The 24,407-nt window shown below is 36.1% G+C and overlaps 1 long non-coding RNA gene across 1 annotated transcript in view; it reads right to left on the reverse strand.

The window, feature by feature from the left end:
• Positions 1 to 7,382: 7,382 nt before the first annotated feature.
• LOC141578846 (uncharacterized) overlaps positions 7,383 to 24,407 on the reverse strand; it is a 104,679-nt gene continuing 87,654 nt past the window's right edge. Inside the window, exons 3-5 of the long non-coding RNA XR_012509616.1 lie at positions 15,716 to 15,837; positions 14,890 to 15,046; positions 7,383 to 13,194 (exon numbers count right to left, since the gene is read on the reverse strand). This is a non-coding gene — a long non-coding RNA (uncharacterized LOC141578846). The remainder of the gene's footprint in view (positions 13,195 to 14,889; positions 15,047 to 15,715; positions 15,838 to 24,407) is intronic.

A 24,407-nucleotide genomic window follows, 5' to 3' on the forward strand; every position in this document is an offset into this window, starting at 1 on the left:
GGCAATATATAGATTCAATGTAATCCATGTCCAGTTACCATGATGTTTTTCACAGAACTGGAACAAAAAATGGCAAAATTTGTGTGGAAAAACAAAAGACCCCGAATAGCCAGAACAATCTTGAGAAAGAAAAACAGAGCTGGGGGAGTTCTGCTCCCTGACTTCAGACTATCCTACAAAGTTATAGCAGTCAGAAAACTATGGTACTGGCACAAAAACAGACACGTAGATCAATGGAGCAGGATATAAAATCCAGAAATAAACCCAAGCATTTATGGTTTATTCATCTATGACAAAGGAGGCAAGAATATTTAATGGAGAAAAGACAGTCTCTTTGATGAGTGATGCTGGGAAAAGTAGACAGCTACATGTAAAAGAATGAAATTAGAATATTCTCCAACACCATATACAAAAATAAACTCAAAATGGATTAAAGACTTAAATGTAAGACTGGATACTATAAAACTCCTAGAGGAAACACTGGCAGAACACTCTTTGACATAAATCGCAACAGTATATTTTTTAAACCAGCTCCTACAGTAAAGGAAATAAAAGCAAAAGTAAACAAATGGGGCCTAATTAAATTTAAAAGCATTTGTACAGCAAAGGAAATCATAAACAAAATGAAAAGACAACCTACAGAATGGGAGAAAATATTTGCAAATGATGTGTGCAACAAGGGACTAATTTCCAAAAAGTGCAAACAGCTCATACAGCTTAGTATATATTTAAAAAAAAGCAACCCAATCAAAAAATGGGCAGAAAACCTAAATAGACATTTTTCCAAAGAAGACATCCAGGTGGTCAATAGGCACCTGAAAAGATGCTTAGTATCACTGATTATTAGAGAAATGCAAATCAAAACTACAATGAGGTATCACTTCACAGCAGTCAGAATGGCCATCATTAAAAGTCTTCAAATAATAAATGCTAAAGGGGGTGTGGACAGAAAGAAACCCTCCTACACTGTTAATGGGAATGTAAATTTGTGCAGCCACTATGGTGGATAGTATGGAGGTTCCTTAAAAAACTAAAAATAGAGTTACCATATGATCCAGAAATCCCACTCCTGGGCATATATCCAAAGAAAACTATAAAGGACCTACTGTATAGCACAGGGAACTATATTCCATCTCTTGTAATAAGTTCTAATGGAAAAGAATCTGAGTGTATAATATATGTAATTATAAGTGAATTGCTTTTCTGTACTCCTGAAACTAACATCATTAAGTTAACTACATGTCAATAAAAATAAAATTAAACAAGTAAACTCAAAGTAGATCAAAGATCTAAAAGTAAGAGACAAAACTACAAAAATCTTAGAATAAGTATAGGGAAAATCTTTATGACATTGGGTTTAGTAATACCTTCTTGGGTATGACACCAAAAACAAGGCAATAAAAAGAAAAAAAATAGTTAAATTGAACCTCAACAACACACAGAATGGGAAAAAATATTTGCAAATAATATATTTGATAAGGGATTAATAGCCAGGATATATAAAGAACTCCTAGGCTCAAGAACAAGAAAACAACCCAACTGAAAAATGGACAAAGGACTTTAACAGATATTTCTCCAAAGAAGATATACAGATGGCCAGTAAGCACATGAAAAGATAGATGCTCAATATTATTAATCTTCAGAGAAATGCAAATAAAAACCACAATGGGATACCACTTCCTACCTATTAGGATGGCTATTATCAAAACAAACAAAAAACAAACAAAAACAGAAAATATTAAGTGTTGGTGAGGATGTGGAGAAAGCAGAACTGTTGTGCATTGCTGGTGGGAATGTAAAATGTTGCAGCTGCTGTGGAAACATTATGATGGTTCCTTAAAAAATTAAACATAGAATTACCATATAATCTAGCAATTCTATTTCTGGTTATTTCAGTACTCAAAATAATTGAAAACAGAGGTTCAAACAGATATTTGTATACCCATGTTCACAGCAGCATTATTCACTGTAACCAAAAGGTGGAAACAACCCAAAAGTCCATTGATGGATGACTGGATAAACAAAATGTGGTGTGTGTGTATGTATATATATATATGAATATTATTCAGCTTTAAAAAGGAATGAAATTCTGACATATGCTGTAACATGGATGAACATTGAAGACATTATGCTGAGTGAAAAAAGGCAGACCTAAATAACAAGTATTATGTGATTCCACTGATATGAGGTACTTAGAATTGTAAAGTTCATAGAGACAGAAAGTAGAATTGTAGTTTCCAGGGACTTGGGGTGGGAGAAATGAGAATTTATTGTTTAAGGGTACAGAGTTTCAGTTTGGGATGATGAAAAAGTTATGGACATGATGAGTCCAATGGTTATACAAAAATGTAAACATACTTAACACCCCTAGAGTATACACTTAAATGGTTAAAATGGAAACTTTGTGTTTTGTATATTTTAACACAATAAAAAAGTGCAGTTTAAAGAGATATGGAAAGAGATAAGGTCCTGTGGGAACAAATGACACTAAGGGTGTCAGCAATACTTAGAGGAGGCATTGTTTGAAGAGAACTTTGAAAGATTGCTGGGAATTTATTTATTTTTTTTAATTAATGTAATTGGAGCCCAGAACTTTCAAAGCTGAGTGTAATTTTGCAATGGCTTTTTCAGTATAAGGTGAGCGTATACCACATTCATTCCTATGTTCAAATAATATTTACTGAGCATCTACTAAGTACCAGGCATTGTCCTAGGCATTGGAGATTCTGTGGAGAACAAAACTCCACCATATAGCTTGTATTCTAGTCTCTGTGTGTGTGTGAGTGTGAGGAGGGGTTAATTGGAGGTAAGCTTGGTAGAAGAGGGACAAATGAGAGATGGCTCTGAATTCAAGCTTAAACACTAGGACCTTCCTTGTGGCCGTAATATAAAATATGAATTAGCCAGTGTGAGAAAAGTTCAGAGGAAGACCTGTTGAAATAAATGAGTTACACTATGGTAGGAGTAATGAAGGCTTGGACGCAGGAAATGATTGTAGAGAATGGTGAGGAAGGGGTTTGAAAGGTGGAATCGACCAGGAATGTCAAGTGGATGGGGAGAAGGGGTTAAAGATGAAAATGACTGGTATTTTTTGCTTGGAGGCCCGGGAAGAATCAGGAATCTAGTCTCTTAAGTATAGCCTCCTTTTTGGAAGGTCAAAAAATCCTGAAAGACAGCTCAACCATTTATAATAAGTAACAGAGAGAAAGCAATATGAAATCCTTTCTGTAAATTGCAGCACAGGGTTAGTGACTATTCCTCCAGAATTTTGTTTATTGGGTTCTATCATTTAACTACCATTTCTTTTGGTAAAACGTTATTTCTTTGACACTCCCCACATATCTTATTACTTATCTTCTTATATTGTTGAAAATGTCTTGAGAGTTAAAATAAAAAAGTTGTATTTGGTGAAGATAAATTTATTTCATTTGAGGTATTTGATGACTGACTTAGTAAGTATAGTGAGATCATATTTTCACCAAGATGACAGATCAGTCAGGGAATTGTGTCTGACTTTTGTATGATAATTAGGTAATTTATTTAATCCAACTCTGGGAAAATGTTTTAGATAAAAAAAATAGTGAATTCAGATCAGTCCTGTTTATCACACAGTGTGCCTGCTTAATGATTTAACAGCCATACTAAACAATTGAGCCTTTAAAGAAGTCATGCAAGATGAATGTTAATATAGCCTTATAATTGCCTTTCAAATGTTAGGGAAAATGCTGATTAAAGTTTACATTATGGTTCCTGGTAGAGATGGGTGGAAATTAAATATACATTTATAAATAGTTTAATATTGTAAACCACATCCAAGCAATCAATTTGAGCAGCAGAATAAATACAGTCTCCATTATTTTATAGGTTCATTGTTTATTTTAAAATGTCCTTGGAATGTCACCTGATCAAATCCATTTCTGCTCTTTTACAGTGAGTTTCCCTAGTTAGTGACTAACAGTGGCACCACTTGCTCTATGGATGCAAAGGGTAAATGTTAATTGCTAGGAGTTGTTACTTATGTAGGTTCTGACTCAGTAAAAATGAGCACCAAAGTGGGAGCCAAGGGACATGACTCTAATCTTGGTTTTGCCTCTGTTTGACCTTGAAGAAGTTATAAAATCCTTGGGCCTCAGTTTTCCTATTTGCAAAATGGGAGAGTGGAGAGTAGAGAGTAGATGATCTCTCTGACAGGGAGGAAATTTTGTGTATTTTGACTACCAACAGACATGGCGTGGCTAAGAATGAGATAGCCATAAAAATTAAGATTAACCCACTAGGACCAAGTTCACATCTAACAGAGTTGGCTTCAGAGTTATGCTTTTAAGCTGTTAGACTACCAAACTCCCTGATTTCAGGGACTGAATTTCTTTTTCATCTTTGTATTCCCAGGGCCTATCTCATAATATGTACTTGTCTGAGTTTCATTCAGTAAAAATGTATTGACTGTCTTCTTTGTGCTCAATAGTTTAGCCAGTGGTTAAGGGCCTAAGCTCTGGAATAAAACTGTGTGGTTACCTAATGGCAAATGCTGGCTTGTTGCTTACTAGATGTGCAACATTGGGCAAGTTAACTTTTCTGTGCCTCAGTTTTCTTATCTGTAAAATGGAAGTAATAAAATACTTCTTATTATGAAATTGTGAAGATTAAATGGCATTATTTATGTAAAGCTTTTGTCATGGTATATGGCACAGAGTAACTGCTTAATGATTTTTTGTTGTGATGGTGATAATGAGGAGGAGGAAAAGGAAGAGGAAGAGGAGGAAGATGGGGAGCAGAAGAAGGAGGAGTAGGAGGAGGGGGAAGAGGAGGAAAGAGGCCCTGGGGCCACAGTAAATATTTACTGAGTAAGTACAAGTCTTTATATTTTTTCATCTGTAGCCCAGATCTGCCCAAGATCTTGATTTTGTCACTTGATCCAACACCCTTCTAGGTTCATGCTTTCTTGATTTGATATATGGGCAGGCAAAGGCCCTTCCTGGTCTGTTTGAGACAAAATGCTTGGTTTTTATTTCTATTTTTTAAGATCAAAATTATGCTTGTACACGGTTTAAAGAGGTCCATCTACAATTTACCGTACAATTCTTGTTATGAAAACAATAATCCCTTAAGCCCTTTTTGTATCTCCTATTCTGTAGAGGCAACCAATTTCAACTCTTTCAGCTGATTCTTTTGAATCATATATTTAAATAACATACTGGTATTGCGATTTCTGCATAGGCTACTTTTAGGCATAATCTATTGATTTCCCACAATAGAAGATGAGGATTTAGCTGTCTTTGACCACTGCCACCTCATAGACACGTGCACACCTCATCTCTGCACCCTCCCCAGTAGCTACCCTTAGAAGTGTATTTGGGTCACTATTCAGTGTTTATTATGAATAGTAAACATTATTTGTAGCTGAGCCATGTAGGACGCATGATTTCTTTTCCTTTCATACATGACATTTTTTTTTCTTGGTCTTAGTAATTATCGTTTTTGGTTTGTATTGTTTCATAGTTGGCTTATTTTTCAATGACTCAGTAGTTAACCCATTCCTGCAATCTTCCCCCATTGAGTAAATTTCCTCTGAATATCGTCAAATGCATTAAGTGTTAGTTTTACTCTTATTTCTTGAAATAATTTTCCTAAAGCCTTTGGACCAGTTTGCTCCCTCAGTGTTGCATTAGGAATCTGTCTTCACCATTAGCCTGTTATTCCTCTGCCCTCTCTTTTATTAATTACAAATGTTCCTTTTTCCTAGTTTACTTCCTAATTTTGGTGAGGTGTGGCCTCCAGTACTTTGCTGAGGAAGGGAGTATAGGAAGCAAAGTTTTGAGGTCTTTCACATCTAGAAATATATTCATCATATTCTCACACTAATTGATAGTTTGACTAGATGTGCAATTGTTGGCTGGAAATAATTTTTCCCTCAGAATCTGAAGCATTACTCCGTTCTTTCTTTTGGCTTCCAGTGTTGTCACTGAGAAGTTCTGAGCCATTCCTATTCTAAAATCTTTGCATGAAATTTCCTTTCCCTTTCTGGAAGCTTTTAGGATATATTCTGTATTCTCAGTGTTTTCAAACATGATGATGATGTTGTATCTTGGAATGTCTATTTTCATTTTCTATGTTGGTCATATGATGGATGGCCCATTATTCTGTAAACTTATTTCCTTCAGTTCCAGAAATTTTCTTTAATTATTTCCTTAATGATTCCCTACTCTCTCGCCCACTTCCTCCTCTCTCTTTCTTTCTCATCTCTTTTCTTGCATTCTGGAATACGTATTACTCTGACATTAAACCTACTGGATGGGTCCTCTAGTTTTAAAAAATCTTTTTCCCTCTATTTTCTATTTCCTTGTCTTCCTGTTGCCTTAAAAAAAATAATTGTCCACGATTCTATTGAATTGTTTTCAATTCTGCTATGGCATTTTTATTGCCAAAGACTATTCTTTTTCATTCTTTAAATGTTCTGGTGTTTTATACCACTGTTTTCTTGATTCATCAACTCAATATCTACTCTTGGATACTTATGATTTAAATGCTAGATTTCTGTTTGGTAGTTTGTTTAATTTTTTCCCCATTACTTTTTATTCCTCCATGTGTTTTTTTTTTTCCTCTCTTTTTCTTTCCTCCTGTCTGTTTGGTTTCTGTCAATTATTTTAGAGGCATGCCATTAATAGCTGATGATCATTAGCTATCTGCTCATATTTAAGAGTGGGACACTCAGAAACTGATTGGGAATTCTGTATATATAAATGAGTCTTTTCAAATTTGATTTTCAGTAGAGGACTATCTGGCTGGCTGTTTCCTTGAAGAACTGCCTATGTCCATATCTTTAGTTCATTTCTTTGGGCTGGTCAGATTCCTCAAAAAAAGGTGTTCGAGTCTCTTGCTTAGTGGGGATATGGCTGGCTTCCAGTATTATAGAAAAGGCAGATGCAGGAAAAAGCTGGGGCCTCAACATTCAGTATGGATGCTTTTATTCCGCATGGCCCCATTTCATTATGGTAGTCCTTACTTAACCATGCCTAGGGGCTCTGAGTATAGACACCCCATGTTTCCGTATTTTCAGAGGAAAAAACCTCACCTTTGTGTTGAGATAAGATGAAATCTTGGGACCTAACTACTGTTTAAATACTTTGCACCAAGTTTTCTTTCCTTCCTTCCTTCCTTCCTTCCTTCCTTCCTTCCTTCCTTCCTTCCTTTCTTTCTTTCTTTCTTTCTTTCTTTCTTTCTTTCTTTCTTTCTTTCTTTCTTTCTTTCTTTCCTTCCTTCCTTCCTTCTTTCTTTCCTTCTTTCTTTCCTTCTTTCCTTCTTTCTTTCTTTCCTTCTTCCTTCCTTCCTTCCTACCTTATCTCCACCCTTATTTTCAAAGATACCTAGTGCTTGCTAATTGTTGAACTCTTTGGAGGACCATGAAGTATAAAATGATTTGCTACTTGTCTTTTCCTACTGCTGACTGATTTCTCCCTCTCCCTTTTCTGCTAAATCAGTTGTCTCTCACCTGTCTACTTTACAGCTTCTAAAATGATGAAACTTCGCTCTTCTTCTTCATGATTTGTCCTTGTGGGCTGTCTTTTAAATATCTCTACTGTTGTATTAATAGGGTTTTAGGAGTGAGTTGAGACTATTACTTGAGTTCATTCTGTTGTTTAAATTAGGAGAACAAGTATGTATTCTTTCCTTAGTGTTGGATTCAACCCATGAAGCTCTTCACAGCAGCCTTTGCTTGTGACAGCTCCTTACAAGTTCCTTTCAGTTTTGTACATCATAACATTATAATTTTCTTAACATCTTTTGTGGGCCTCTGACCAGATGCTGACATGGAATCTGCCTTCATTTAACATACTGATCTGCTCCAGACTTTTCTCCAGCTGGTGAATGTCAGTGCCAGGGTCTGTATTTCAGAACTGGCTAAAAGGAAAACCATGGTAGGATTGTGTTTTTTTAATCAATTTTACACAGTTGGAGAGTAACTGCTTATTTGACTAAATTCAGTTCTATCAATTTGGGCTCTTTCTGGGCTGAAGAGAGAAAATACACAATTTAAACTGCTTTAAGTATTTATTGGTTCACCATATTAAAAGGTTTAGGGTAGTTTTGGTATCAGTCTTGGTTTGGTTCAGCAGCTCCTATGGTGTTAGAATGTTTTTCTCTTTAATTATGCTTTCTTGAATCAGTTTTGAAATGATTGATTCCTAAGACACAAATTCATGAGAATAAATAATGATAACATTAAAAGTAATAAAAACACATGTTATGTATTGATATTATATATGTTTAAAAAGTATAATGCCTAACCCATAGTGTACACTCAATATGATCATTGTTAGCAGTGCTAGTCATTCTGTTTCTGTGTTAATCTTTGCAACAACCCTATGTGGTATTGCTACTATTATACCCATTTTATAGTTCTGAAAACCAAGGACAGTTAGTAAACTTGTCCAAAGTCATAGAGCAATAAAGTAACAAAGCTGAGGTTTGAACTGAGGCAAACCCTTTTCAAGGTTGAATGCTTAGTGTCAAGGCACCACTGACTTTATGAACAGCAGTCCTGTTTATTGACATTCACTACACCTTAGAAACTGGCTCTTTTCATCTCATTTGACTATCCTAATGTATGCAGGCTGGTAGTATTGTTCCTCTATTGAGATAGGAAGACTGAGTTTTAAAGCATGAGGTGATTTTTCCACGCTATCCAGCTCTACATAGCAGAACAAGGAGTTGGACTTAAGCTGCATTTTTTCCTACCCTACACTGTGCTACTTTTATGCTAGATTGATGTTTTTAACTTCTGAATGAGCATCTAATTGGCATAGCATTTAGAGCATTTTTAATCCTTATTAATGAAAGATGGCAGAACATGAATTGGTTTTCCAGACTTTTGAGATGCTGTTGTACCTGGCTCTTGCAGAAGACCAGAGGCAGGAAAAGGCAGGACTGACTGGTGGGATGGGGTTGTCAGTAAGAAAGTGTACCTGATTTCAAGAAGGTTTGTGTCAGGAACTCCTATAGGCATCAGGAACCTGCTGTGACATTCTGTAGGCATCTTTGTTAGATTCCAAAGAGGCCCAGCATGGAGAGGTTATGAGAGTTTACACATAAGATAGGCTTGGGGTTGAATCTTGGTTTTGCTATTTATTAGCTGTCTGACCTTGAGATTGTTTCTTAACCAGCCTGAGTTCATTTTTCTCTTTCTACACTGGAGGTAAAAAAGTATGCTGAGCTCATAGAGTTGTTGGGCAGATTAAATATGACAGTGGAATTAGGTACTAAAGACTGTGCCTGGCACTTAAAAGGGGTCAATAAATGCTAGCTATTATTAGTAATAATGTTTACATACAAACAGTATGGACATTGTTGAACCTCAGATATTTTCCCGAAAACAATCTGCACACCGACGATGGGCCTATTCCTTTCCCTACTGTAAGTTTCTTTCATGTTCCTCTCCCCCTTCACCTCCACCCTCAACCATACTATATGCATAGCTTAGCTCCAAGTTCTCTGCTTTGACATCTTCTTAATAAGTTGATTTTATTCTTTGGCATCAGCCTTGAGTGTATGCTGAAACTTTGTCTGAAATGAAAGTTTAATTGCAACTATTATCAATATCAGGCCCGGAAACCTCCTCTGAGCAATTACACAATGAGGAACCTCATTGATTACTTTCCAGCTTTGCTGAGGTTTACCAGAAGGTTAAGGCTGGGCAGAAGCTACTCTTGTTTTATAGGCCCATGATGTCAGGTGGGAGTGAGTGAGTGGAATCTCAGGTTGAAGAACGTCTTTTTGTTCTCATGCTCCAGATCAAAGTCTATCTTTCCTGCATAAAGCAAGGTTATATTTCTCCAAGGCTTCAGGAGATAAAATTCTGCCTTGTGTTAGATGTCACAGAATCACGGAATGCGAGAATTGGGAAGAACAACCTTTAGGGTCATTGTCCTCGGAATGTAGTGCTCTGTGGAAGTGCTACAAGGGCAAGGGGTGGAAGAAAGGATGGGTTCTCTGGCTTTTTGCTTTCACTCTCCACTTTTCCTATTTTATGTATAGGAATTCAGCATAAGGGTTTTAAGAGAATCATAATGAGTTTAGCTGCTAAACAAAATGTTACAAAACCCTTATTACTCAGTGTTTTTCAGTTAAGAAAAGGTCAGAAAGACAAAATTGGCTATTTTTTAAATTTATGGAACAGATTTTAATGAGCATCTTCTGAAGGCCAGATGTCGGTCTAGCTCTTGGGAATACAGTGATACACTCAAAGTAGACCGGATTCTTACAACAGCGTTGGCTCTTCTAGGTACCGGTGATTTTCTCTATCAACTCTGGAAAGCAGAATTTTCTAAAATCATGTATATTTTGTAAAATCTAAATCATGTCTTTCTGATTGTCACCTTTCTTAAGAATATTCACTGAAACTTGGTATGATCACAGGCTAATCAGATTTTCTTGTTTTTGTTTACTTCTGTCCTATTCCTATACTCTAGCTTCTCAGGGAAGGAGTTGGTGAGGAAAGATGGAACTAATAGTTGTGATGGTGTTGGTGGGTGTGGGGAATTTAAAATTTAAATTTGGTAGGAGGAAGTGATTTCGTAGAACTGGAGGCAGCCTTGTGGGGAAGAGATTAAGGTTATGGTTGGTCGAATCCTAGAGAGAACTCTTACACCTACCAAAACTATTCCTAATGATACTACATTATAGAATTAACTATTTAAAGTTAACTTAAGCACAAATAGAAACATCTTTATAATTACTTCATAATCATAAATATGATTTTCTGCTGGATTCTGATGAAATCCTAAGACAGGTGTAGATAAGGAGAAATTCCTTGTCCTACTTCCAATCTAAGTACTTTCTTCCATCGTCCTGATCTTAGGAATTCTCTTCTTTGTCTTTGTTTTGCATTTCACCTAGATTAGTGAATTCCTCATTGGACCTAGTCACTTAATGTTGATAGTTAAGCCAGTTGCGGAGGATTCTCAGTCCCTCTTTGTAATTATTCAAAGTTTAGATTTTAAAAACATGACATCTTTGTTAACTGACTCTATTTTCTTTTTGTTTCCATCCAATGTGATGCTAGATCTCTAAGGATCAGCCTTCCTCCAGTTAAGTGAGCATTCTTACTGTAGCTGCTTTGGAAGGCCTGGAAGGGCAAGAGGTGAGTAGAGAGAGGAGGTGAAGAGGGAAATAAAAAGATGATCATTATAGGCCATCTTGGCATTTACCCTGAGGCCTGAGTTTTTTCTTCCTATTTCCAAAAACACACAACACTCTTTGATTACTTCTTATGTCCCACTCTGAGATGTCATCCCTGTGAGAAGCAGCCTGGAATTTTGTGGTTTGGCTATTGTAACTACAGAAAAGGTGTGTGTGTGTATATAAAATTTTTTTAAAATAGGGATGAAGGCCTAAATAGGGATTACTTCATTCACAGTCTGACCACTCTGCATTCTCTACTATTAGATCCCAGATAAAAATCAAAGCAGCTAGAAAGCTCATCACATAATATATACAATTTGAGGCCACGCACTATTACAGTCTTGTCTATTTCAAAATGTGTTTGACCTTCATTTATACAAAGGAAAAAGTCACAATGACAGCTGAACATGAAAACAATTCCAAGACATTGTGATGTGGAGAATCAAAAGGAGAGACTTTGGAGGCAGAATTTGTGGGTGACTGATAATAGCACTGAGGTCCCTGGGACTGACTTTGCAAAGTAATTCTATAGTTACAGGGACTGTTCTATCTGTACAGCAAAGCAGTAACTGCTGTGCTTGGAATCAGACAGGCAAAAGTCTGGAACACATTAATCGCCCAGGTTCAGAGAGACAGAAGATTGGTGCACTTACTCTTTTCTTTGTAAAAGAGGGCATGCAGTTCCTCCACTACTCTTCTTTTCCAACCTACTGATGAATGTCATTTCTGCTTTTATTCACTATATCAAAGATGAATGATTTAAATTCTGTCCAAAAAGGAAGAATGTAAAAGAGCTAAAATTTGGTATCCTCTAATATATTGGACTGTTCCATATCTGTTTCTATACCTATATATCTCCTATATATCATCTATAACTGTATGTTTATCTATACTTCTTCCTGTGTCTATTTGTATCTATATCTATATCCAAAACACAAGGCAAAGAAGGAATGAGATAATCCAGATTTATCATTTCAGTGGCTTTCAATCTTGCCAGTTTAGTAGTTGGACGGAAATGAAGTTATCTTTTGGCACAAAAAGTCTTGATAATTGAGTTGAAAGTCTTCCAATGCTTAAACAAATAGAAGATTTTTTCACCTTAATTTGGGAGGCAGTGAGGTAGAGTTTAAAAGGACCACATCTTTAGGATCATCTGTACCTGGGCTCAGACTCTACATTCGTCTCCTCACTGGCTAACCCTGGGAAAGCTACTTTTCTGTGCCTCAGATTTCTCTTGTGTAAAATGAGGATATTGCTGACATTGTAAGATTGTTGTAAACTTTAGAAGGAAGCCAGGATGTTCCAGAAGGGAAGAAGGAAACTGATAGAACAGAGTTAAACAGATCCTAGAGAGCTGATGCCTTGAATCTGGTGTTCAAGTAAAAGGCTCAGGTGTTGCTTTCTCTTATTTTATCCAAATTGGTTTTCCTCTTCTTTGTTGTTGCTGACTTTCCCAGTCATCTGTCCAGCATCACCACTGCATTACATTTCACTGTGGCTTTGCAGTTTAGAACATGCTCTCTTTTCTCAGATGGTTGGAGTTAATTTAAGGCAAAATAGCTTCAACAGCTCAGCAAATACCAGGCTACTGAAGAAGACAATGTAGTTAGAAAAGAAAACATCAAAAGACAAGAAAACAGACCACTAGAAATCTTCAGCCTGAATCAAAGCTTAGGTAGGGAGGGCAACTGTGAAAATAAACCAGATGATAGCAGAATGCAGAAATGCTGCAGTTGCTGGTCAGACTATTTTAAGTATCTGTTTAGAAGTTAATGGGAGGGAAGACTGTCCTTTGTGTCAACATTTGAAAACTTAAAATTTGCTTCTACCTTGCCTTTTGGAGCAATGCCTATCCATTCTGTAGTCAATTAATTCAACCATTAGTGAAATGCAGTCCCATCTGGGACAAATCCGTTGCTCTAATAGTGAGAAAGTAACAAGGATTATGTTCTTCATTTGAAAGAGGGTAGTGCTGTGTTCTTATTCTTAGAGGGAGGAGACTTGGTTGCCGTTAACCTGTGAAAGCAAATTAACATTCATAACAACTCTCGTAAGTGGAAAGCTCAGGAAAGAATCCAACTCCTTTCATTCTGTCCATTGCAAACATACCAAAACTTTACTCTTATATAACATCTTTCACATAGGACTCTGTGGATAATTTTACCTATTTCCCCAAGATTTATTGTGTGAGGGGAAGGATTGTGTATCTTTAAGGGTAGACCCACTTGTGTTCTTGTCATCATTTCTGTCACAAAAACATTAATTTGATACCACTATCTATGTCCATGATAATCTTTGTCCTGTGAACAGATTCATTATGCACCACTTTTGGTTCCTTTTTACTGTGTTTATCAGAAACTGGAGATTGCACAGTAAGGGTGAGAATAAAACTTTTATTGAGTCAGTGAAAACTTATCGGCTTCCATGACAACGGTGGTAAGTGACATTGTAAAAGGGATCAGGGCTCAGCCCTGGTGCACAAGTTTATGTGATTGAGCATGTTGGAGGGTACCTAGGAGTCTAGGGGAGGCATTGTCAGGGTGAAGGGTAGAGACCAAGCGTGCAGAGAGCACCTGCAAGTTTTCTTATGGATGGAGCTTACCAATTTTGTTCCAGTTGCTAGAACTAGCACCTGCTTCTGCTCATCAAAATGAACATTAATTGATTTTCTTTCAGAGGCGGTTTTATATAAAGAACAGGATGCAGGCTGGCTTCATTTGGAATACGAGCTCTGACTTAACCACTTTGTAGCTCAGTTTCCTTAACTGTGGAATGAATATAATAATAGAACCTCCTTCATAGGCTTCTTGTGTGAAGAAATGAGTTGTGAGGGTAAAGCACTTGGAAAAGTGCTAGGAACGCAGTGTGCATTTATACTGTGCAAGTTGCTTTGAATCACTGGTCCTCAGTTTTTCTCATCTGTAAATTGGAGATAACTGCTTTTCAGTATTGTTGTAGAGATAAGCAATAATGAACATAGAGTACTAGGTCCTGCCTTATAATGGATTAATAAATGAAGATGTTACCCCCTGTGCAGGTACAAGGTCGGTCTAGGAACCATTAAAGAAGAATAATGTTTATGCATTGCCTCCACCATTCGTTTGCTGACCGTCTCCAGCTTTTTAGCGGTGATAGAGATAATCGAAGCCCTCTAATGTTAAGCTCCTGTGGCCATTTCTCAGTTCTGAGCTGTCTTCTCTGCTTTTCTTTACTTTTTTGTACCTTTGTCACAGGCCCTAGACGATCATTTTGACTCCCCTACTACTCACTGTCCTATGTGGTCTTCTACAAGTCTGACTGCAGGCAGACTTATCCTCATAGGGCCTCCAAAGATAATTACACAAGTTCTTCCTTTTAAAAGCTTTACCTCTGATCCTTGGGAGGAGGCAAGAACAGAACAAAACAAAACAAAACACATGGCAAAATAACATGGATTTCACAATAGCACAGAGTAGTACATAGAGTCTTGACTTCTGGCTGACAGTTTCTAACTCCTTCTTGTATTGCTCAAAGACCCTTCTGCTCTTTTGTTTTATTCCTGCTTCTGGAATTTAACCAGCTGTATCTCTTGATGCTGAGGACTGGTGTTGTAATCTAGGCACCCATGAAACTGAATTCATGTCCTCTCAGAGGCTACTTGTGCCCAGCAGGCCATATGCATTTCTGAGACCTGTGTAATATTGAATAATGGTTGATCCTTAAGTTCCTCACCTTCCAGATCATGCAAATGATGCTCCCTTAGACTCTTGCTGTTTTCCCATTTGGGGAACTTCTTTTTCCGTTCTTCTCTATCTATTTGGAGGCAAAGCATTCTTCAAGGTTCAACCGAACACACCTGTATCACAGTGCTGCTCCTGAGTGTTTCAGCCTGTCAATAAATATACATTAGGCATTGTGCCTACTCTGATCAACCCTCTTTACCAAATCCCAGCCAAATTTCAGTTCCAAAATCCTATAGGATTTAGCGTTTGTCCATAATGGTTAATTTTTGTAAATAGTGAGTTAACATTCCATAGTATTTATATTTTTCTGAAAACTTTCATATCTGTGAGTTTATTTTATCCTCTTAGTAACCTTATCAAACAGGTAGGGAGATGTTTTTATTCTCCTTTGACATATAAGGAAACCAAGCCCCAAGGAACGTGTGTGTGTTTATGTGTTTGAAGGGAGCTAGTAAATAACTTCAGTAAGACCTCATAGCTAATTTGTGGTTGAGCTGGGACCGAAATGCAAGGCTTCTTTTCTTCAAACCTGCACTTTACCCACGAGCTCATCCTATCTTCTCATACTCTATTGTGCCCTTTATGTTTTAACCTATTAATATGATTAGTTCCAAATTCTACCCACCCACAGACACCTGCAGGTGAAAGCTCTTATCAGTGATCTTTTAATTCTCATTCTAATTAATACAAAACCATTGTGTTTAATGAATGAGAAGTATGTTCCATATTAAGCTGGTAATATCAGTAATATGCATGCATAATATATACAGTAGATAAATGTAAGATTTGTCATTACACTTAAACGAAATACCAACCTTTCTGAAGTAGACAGAGCTCATTGGAGCTGCAGTAGCAGATCTTGTTATCTTGCCAGTTGATTAGAGACTGCAAATCAGGACAAACTGGCTGAAGCATTCCAAGGGTATAGGAGTTGCATCTGCACACATTTTTTGAGATAAAACACTGAAATTTTTGCTGAAACACAGTATTTCAAAGGGAGAGCATGAAGAAGAGTACTAGAACCCTAGACTGAGACTTAAGAACATCGGCCTGATGGAACACTTGACGTTTCCTTCCTTTGTGAGAGCTTTACCATGTTCCTCCTTTGCTCGAACGCTGTAAGGGCAAATTAAAAATTCTCCCTGTTGATTGTGGTGAATATTTCACAATGTATACATATATCATATTGTTAAGTTGTGCATCTTCATATGCACATCTTTAATTGTCAATTATAACTTGATAAAGTTTGAAAAAAAAGGGAAAACAATTCTCCCTGTTGAAAATAGGGAAGAGACTCACCCCCCCCCACCCCCGAACTCCTTCTGTTTTCTTTAGGAAATCTGTAATTGAAAATTCTTTTGCTGTTTCTTTGAAATGGATGTAAATCTTTTTAAAAGTTAAATAAGCTGCTTGTCAGCTTCACGGCCCAGGAATGTCTTTCTAAAGGACTTGGCTCTATCTCTGAAATGTAAGCATCAAGAAAGACAGTGCCCTTATCTCCCAGTTTCTGTGCGGGGCTAGAAATCTAACTGGAGCGGTGCCTTGATCCCAGTTGCAAAGCTACACTTGTCATAAACATGTGAAAAGTTTGTATTTCCTTTGGATAAAGCCAATTAGTTGACACAGACGGTCACCTCAATTACAAAGTGGATTTATGATAAGCTATGTGTGACAAATGGCGCTGTCAAGTTCTCTTACTGGAGGATTCTTTATCTTGAGAGCATGTATGTAATGGGTTGTGTCTGCTTAGCCATATAAAAGGATGAGATTTTTTCCTGTTTTTGCAGTCTCTTAGTGGATTACCTGGGATCACATTCTGGTTTAAATTTATTAAATAATAACATTGTTTTCTTCCGCCTACTTTGTGGAGAGGTTTTCTGGGTTAGGAAGAGATTGAAAACTTTTTTTTTTTCCAATAATGTGTTTGCCTTTACATGAACAAAAACTTGTGAGGAAATAATTTGCATTACATGGCTCCAAACCAAGTATTAGTTTCTTTTTTGTTTGGTAGTTAATTTTTTTGGTGGTAATTAGCTTTGTTTGTTTGTTTGTTTGTTTGTTTATTTTTCTAACAGAGTTACTGGGGATTGAACCCAGGACCTTGTGATGCTAATCACACACACACTCTACCACTGAGCTATACCCTACCCTTCACCAAGTATTAGTTTCTTAAGAGCTATGTCTTCTGTCCATATTTTTGTATGCCACAAAACACTGAAAATATGATAATCTGGAACCCTTAGTTAAATCTGTGGTTATCTCTGTGCTGTGACCAATAGAAGGCCCCGGATAAATACTTCATCTAATTTGTGATATGGTCAACTTGCTAAATAACAAAATTATGCTACAAAATTTTGTTTAATATTGAGTAGAACATAGCAGCATTGTGCTTGTTGCTGGCATTTAAAGCTATTGCTGGCATACTCATGAGAGCTGGAAAATTGAGACATTAAGTTCAAACTTCCCTGTTTCAGTTTGTGTAGATACAACTTGAAGAAGACCATTTGGGTTCAGTAATCCTCAGTGTTTTGAGACTTGTTCTACAATCTCTAACATATCGTCAGTCATACATTGATTTCTCTCAAGGGAAGTGGATAAACCAACCAACCAATTTTAGTTTTCTTTTTCCTGGTGTTGCCATCTTATCTTTTCCCCTACGCAAACATCATTGCTTTTTCTGTCGATATTTTTCTTGGCAGAAAGGTACCTCTGGTCTACTTAAGACTTTAACTCCTTAGTGAACTCACTCATCCATCCTCCATCTCTTAATACCAAAAGAGATGGCAGAGAAAGCTTAGGTTGTTCACCTTTTTGAAATGTCCAGTTATCTAGTGGGTATCAGAAAAATGTATCCAGGCAAGGCTACAACCACATCCAGACCTGAGTCAAGACTAAAGGCTCCCCCACCAACAAACAAAAAACCAAAAATAATCTTAAAATGTCATGTTAGAAGCAGAAATAAAAATTGTTAAAGTTTTGATCTGGGGAAAAAAAATAAAAGACTGAAGCCCCAAGCTCTGTTATTAAGGATATAGGACTTGCACAGCCTGAATTGGGGAAACGAGTTCTCTGCAGGATGGGAAGGAGTGAAAAAGATCCTCAGTAGTGGTTTCTCTAACTGACTTAGCAGAAATAGTAAACTAGGGGTTTTGCAAATGCCTTATACATCTACTCTCCACTTTGTTCAGGCCATAAAATGTGGGGTTTAATTGAATTTCACAGCCAAGGAAAAAAATGAAATCAAACATAATAGAACACATGCAGGTCAACACATTGCCTTCAAGACAACTGGGCTAATGGGAGGTCAAGCCCATGTGGAGAATTTACAAATGAGATGACCCTGGTGAAATCTGGGCACAATAACACCCTGATTAGTGAGCACAGCTGCTCAGGATCCAGAATCATTCTGTGTCAGTCTCTGTTAAGCTTATTATTGCCTTCCCAAAGTTTGGTGTCTCATCACTGCTCCCTCAGCACTGTTCAAAAGTAGCAAGGGGGCAAATCGAACATCTACACATTCCCAAATGATCAGCTCAGATTTCAGAGATTTTTAAAAAAGGTTTAAACATCTCATCAGTTTTCTGATTTTACTGATTTCTCTTCTCGCCTCTGCCACTTTCTTGATGATATTCTGTGTACTGAAATTTCATCACATGAGTAGTTCTACCTATGTTTACTCCTCAGAAACCTAGAGAAAGCAGAACTACCAGAGAGTCCACTGGGCTTAGAATTAGGTGTGGCTCTAATTGCCAGTTCCAACCCTTAGCAGCTGCTGAACTTGGGTAAGTTACTTGATGCTTTCTATGCCAGTTTCCTTACTAGTGGTGCAGGGTTAATGGAAATATTGTTCTGGCCAATAGGCGCCACTGCACAAGTGTTAGGTACATTTGATTCTGAAAAAGGAAGTGTGGAAATAAAAGCAAAAGGTTTTCCAGATGGGTCAGGATTTGTATTTTTCAAAGTAGTCCCAAAGGGGTAGAAATGCTCCCTGGGGATATGTCAGAATATAGAGAGGAGTATGAGTATTTCAAAAAAAGCTTTATATTTTCTGTCGTTAAACAAATCAAAACATCAGGGGAAAAAGTTCCACAGAATCTTCTTAACTATTGGAGGATACCCAGAAGAAAAAAGAAGAAAGTAGGAAAGAAGGAAAAGAAGAGAAAAATAATCACTGGGAAGGAAAAACAAATAGAAAGTAGAAAATAAGATGATAGAAGTAAGTCAAAATATAAAGAAAATAATTGTAAATTCTCTGGACTTGCCAGTTAAAGACAGTTTTTGTGCTGAATTAAAAGAAAAATTCAGCAAGAGGCTGCTTATAAAAGACAGACCCACTATGTTAGTCTTAAAATGGGAAAAAAAATTTGAAAGTGAAAGAATGGGAAAAGATACACCAAATACTAACCTAAAGAAAAAAATATTACATGGATTTAAAAACTTAAAAAGAATTATTACAAACAATTCATGAATCAGAGAATAGAACATAATGGATATCAGAAAAATACTTAAAATTGAATCATAAATAAAAGTGCTGCACATCAGACAACTAAATCAATATAGTAAGTCCTCAGTGATTATATTGGACAAAAAGAAAGACTGGAAATTAATGAACTAAATTTGCCACTCAAAGTTAGAAAAAGGAAAACAGAGTAATCTTGAGGAATGTGGAAGAGTGTAATTAATATATGTACAGATATTAATGAATAAGAAAAAAGGTACAGTACAGTAACTCAAGGTCAAAGTCAGATTATTTGAAAAGTATAAATTTATTATCATACTTTTTTATAGATATATTTTTGGCAAGATTGATGAAGAATAAAAAGGAGAAGGCTCACAGTAAAAAATATTAGAAATTTAAAAAATGGAGCATACATAGGTATAGCAGAAATTTTAAAATAATGCAATATATTAAGACTTCTATAATAATAAATTTGAATGTAAACAAATGGACAATTTCCCAGAAAACTATACCTTACTAGTACTCAGAAACAAAAAGAAAACTTGAATAGATGTATAACCATTAAATAAATTAAATGAGTGGTTAAATAATTTAAAAAATGAAAAGTCAAAATCATATTGCCCAGATGACTTTTTAGAGGCAAGTCCTAGCAAATATTCAAAACCAGCTAATTCTAAGTTTATGCAAACTTATTCTAGAGCACAGAAAAAGACAATGCTTTTCAGCTTAAGTCAGGTATAATCTTGATTTTGAAATCAGATGTGAGAAAGAAGAATTAAAGACCAATCTCACTAATAAATCAAGATTAAATAGCCCTAAATTTAAAAATGTTTGAGTATTTCAAGAATGTTTTAGAAAATTTGTTAATGCAATTTACCACATTAACAGATGAAAGGAGACAAAACATATTAGATATAGGAAACAAATCAAACAACAACAAAAACAATGACTCCCAAACCTCTTAGCAAACAAGCAATTATCACAAGAACTTCCTTAACCATGTGAAGATATATAACAGAAACAGAGAACAAGTTTAATGCCTGATGAGAAAATATCAGTATTTCTTCTAAAGACCAGGACAAACCAATGATGCATTTATCACAGCTTCCATTTTATATTATATGAGAGGTTCTAACCTGTTGTAATAAGACACAGAAATGAAGTAAAAGGTATAAAAAATTCAAAAGGAAGGAACAAAACTATTGTTACTTTCAGAGTCTATCATTGCTTACATAGAAAATTCAAGAGAACCTGTGGCTGAACTAGTAGAATTAATCAGAGTTCAAAAGAGTGACTGGATACAAAACCAATATATAAATATCTTTAATGTGTATCTTGTTTTTATTTTGTATCGGCCACAAAACAGCAAATATAATATAAAAAGATAATATTTAAAATATCACAATTAAAAATGTGTAATATTTTTGTGGAGAAAATTTTAAATCTTTGTTGAAAGACATTAATGACCTAAAGAAGTGGAGAGAGATGATATGATTGTGAATGAGAAGTCTCAAATTATAAGGATCCTTATTCTCTAAAAATTAATTCATAAACTCATATCATTTGCATTCAGAGTCCCAAAAGGATTTTCCATGGGCCTTGACACACTCATTCTAAAAAACCAGGGATTGAGAATGGTCAAGGCAGTTTTGAAGAAGGAGATTAAAATAGGAGGACTAAACTCACCAGATTTCAAGAATCCTTACAATGTTTTATTAATTAAAATAATGTGTTGCTAACACAGAGATAGAAATATTAACCACAATAGGAAGCCTGTACAGAGTTTGTATCTAAAGAAACTTCATATATGATAGAAGTAATACTGCAGGTCCAGGAGAAAGGAGCAACTATTTAAGTAATGATTCTGGGACAAGTAGTTACCCTTATGGAAAAAGTGAAATTGGATTCATTCCTTACAACATATTCTAAGATTGGTTCTATTTAGATTAAAAATCTGCAGGAAAAACAAAATTTAGCAGTTTTAGAACACAATATTAGAAAATATTGACAGGACTGTGGTAGAGAAGGATTTCTTTAGAAAATGAAAGGCGAAACGATAACGGCAAGGACTGATAAAATTAACTGAGTTAAATATTTAAATCTCTGCATCAAAAGATATGAAAAAACAGAGTGAGAAAGTATGTGTCGCAGATTGAGAGAAGATTCTTGAAACAAAAATAATATACAGGATCATTGTGCAGCACACTAAGCGAACTCCCATAGGACAGGAAGATAAAGACAATTCAATTTAGTAATAGACAAAGAATATGATCAGATGGATCACCAAATAAAAAACTCAAAAGGCCAACAAATGTGAATAATGCATAATGTTAATAGTACTTAGGAAAATGAAAATTAGAGCTACAATGAGGTATCATTCAGTACCAATGAGACTGACAAAATTAAGACAATTAACAATTTCAGTTGTTGCAAGAAAGTGGAACCATGGGCCCTCTCATGCACTGCTGGGAGAAGTGTAAATTGATCCAATGACTTGGGAGAGCAATTGACAACAGTTGGTAAGGAAGTGCCTACCCTATGACTTACATATTAGAATGTCGACTGAAGCATTGCTTGTAATGGCGAAAAAATTAGAGACAACGTAAATGACCACTAAAAGGAGGAAGGATAAATCAATTCTACTGTGTTCATACAACAGAATCCTTTACAGTGGTTAAAATTAATTAAGTAGAGATAAATGTATCCATATGAATAAATCACAAAAACATAATGTTAAGTGAAGAAAGCAAATTGCAAAAGAAAACTGTGTCAGTTTAAGTGCTCTGAAATGCAGGCACCAAGACAAAATCAGACATGCAGCAGATAATTTAGTGGGGGAGCCATCTGTGAAGGAGAAAGGAAGGGAGCTGGAGAAGGCGGGGAGAGTCTTCAACCAAGATGCAGGTCTAAGTCCTATGGAGGAGCTATACAAATTTGCGCAACTTTCTTAAACTCTTGTGTATTTTTGAAAATGTAAAAACAGTATATTATTTAACTATGAAGGTAGGAGTTGAGAAATGAAAAGTGTTTGCAACAGTCCCTGGCACATAGTTAAGAACTATAAAGCATTTGCTCTGTTATTTCCACAGCACTACATAATACTCTAGATCTATTATTGATGTAACAGGCTGGAATGATGCCTAAACAGTAGGATTTAAGAACCAAAGTTGCCCATTAAATTAGACCTGACTTTGGCAGGAGTGGATCTGCATTAGCAATCCTCTTGTCCTCAGTTATTGGCTAGGAGTAGCCTAGGGCAGGGGAGGACCCAGAGGGCAGCAGCTGTGGCCATCAGGCAGTTGCTCTCCACTTGAGCAAGGAGATCTGAGTGGCACATTACCATGGCTACCACAAAGGCACACACTATGATTCTGATTATGTAAAGTTAAAATCTGTGATACAATTCTTCGCATTGTTTGTGGATGCATAGATATATGGGAAACATTTTAGGACATGCTTTGGAGTAAGGGCCAAATTCAGGGTTATGGTTGACTACAGGGACCAGGGAAAGAGGAAAATGGGAAAAAGCAGGGCACACAAGGACTTCATTTCATAAATCTTTATTGTTAAACATCTAGATAGTGATTACATTGGTATTTATCATATTAACCTCTATTGTTTTTATTATTCTAATGTATTTCTAAAATAATAATACACTAAACTAATTACTTAAGAAGCAATGTACTGTGTATGAGTTACAAAAGTGGTTGGGAAATCTTGTTTTAATGGAAGAGCAGAAGTCAGGGAGATACGCACAAAACTCATAAGTTTCCATTTAAGACCACTAATGTGAATCAAGTTACATGAAACAAAGTGAAGAACAGTTTTTACTACAGATCAGCTTCCTTTTTTACTTTGAGGTACTGCAGAGGAAGATTTTTTTAACAGATGATTGAGTCTCAGATTAGTCTGTATAACAATTGCAAATGCCCTGAAGCACAGAAGGGACTTTTCTTGTCTTGAGGGGAGGGAAAGATGGAGTAACGCCATTGCTGTTCTTTTTCTGTCATTGTTTCATTACTCATATTTGGTCACTGGTATGAACATTTTGCAGAGATAGTTAAGAGTTTACATAGATCCTCCTGAGAATGGAAAAAAGAGTTTTTAATTTTTAAATCCTGTTGTTTAGGCGTCTAAATTCCAGCTCATGTATCAAATGGATCTAGGGTATTATGCACTACGGTGGAAATAATAGAACAAATGCATTATAGCAGTTAACTATGTGCCAGGGATTGTTGTAAACATTTTACATCTCTTACCTCACTACCGTGAGTTAAATAATATACTAATTTTGAATTTTTGAAAATAAAGACAGAAGAGTTTAAAAAAGTTGCCTAAGTTTGTACAGCTGGCAGATTCCCTACAGTGGCTTTAAGGTACCGTATGATCTTGTCTACTGCCTACCTCAACCTCATATCATGCCTCCTACTTCCCGTATGATGAATGCCCCAGTGACATAGGTCTTTTTTCAGCTCCATAAACACATCGAGTCCTTTCTTGCTGTTCGGTGTTCACACATAATGATTCTGACCTGGAAAGTTATTTCTCTCACTATTCACTTGGTGAAATATTTGTTCAAAACTTTAGCCCAATTTTTATTTTTTGCTTTCTTATTGTTCAGTTGTAAGAATTTTTATATATTTTAGATACTAGGCCCTTTCAATTTTGAAACCGTCTTTTCAAAACCAGAGTTTTTAATATGTATAAACATATATTTGATGAAGAACTTGTATCTAGAATTCACCAGAGAATATATACAGATGGCCTATAAGCACCTAAAAATATACTCAACATCATTAGTCATTAGGTAAATGCAAACTAAAACCACACGTAGATACTACTATACTCCCACTAGAATGGAAAAGATAAAAATTACTGGACTAATGAAGTGTTAGTGAGGATGTGGAAAAACTGCAACTCTCAAAAACTGGTCATAGGTATATAAAATATACTTTTTGAAATGCATTTTCCAAATGCACTTTGAAAGATAATTTGATTGTTTCTTAAAAAGTTAAACATACATCTACCATGTGATTCAGTCATTCCAC

The sequence above is a fragment of the Camelus bactrianus genome, chromosome 10 (assembly GCF_048773025.1).
Source record: "Camelus bactrianus isolate YW-2024 breed Bactrian camel chromosome 10, ASM4877302v1, whole genome shotgun sequence".
Taxonomy (NCBI): Eukaryota; Metazoa; Chordata; class Mammalia; order Artiodactyla; family Camelidae; genus Camelus; species Camelus bactrianus.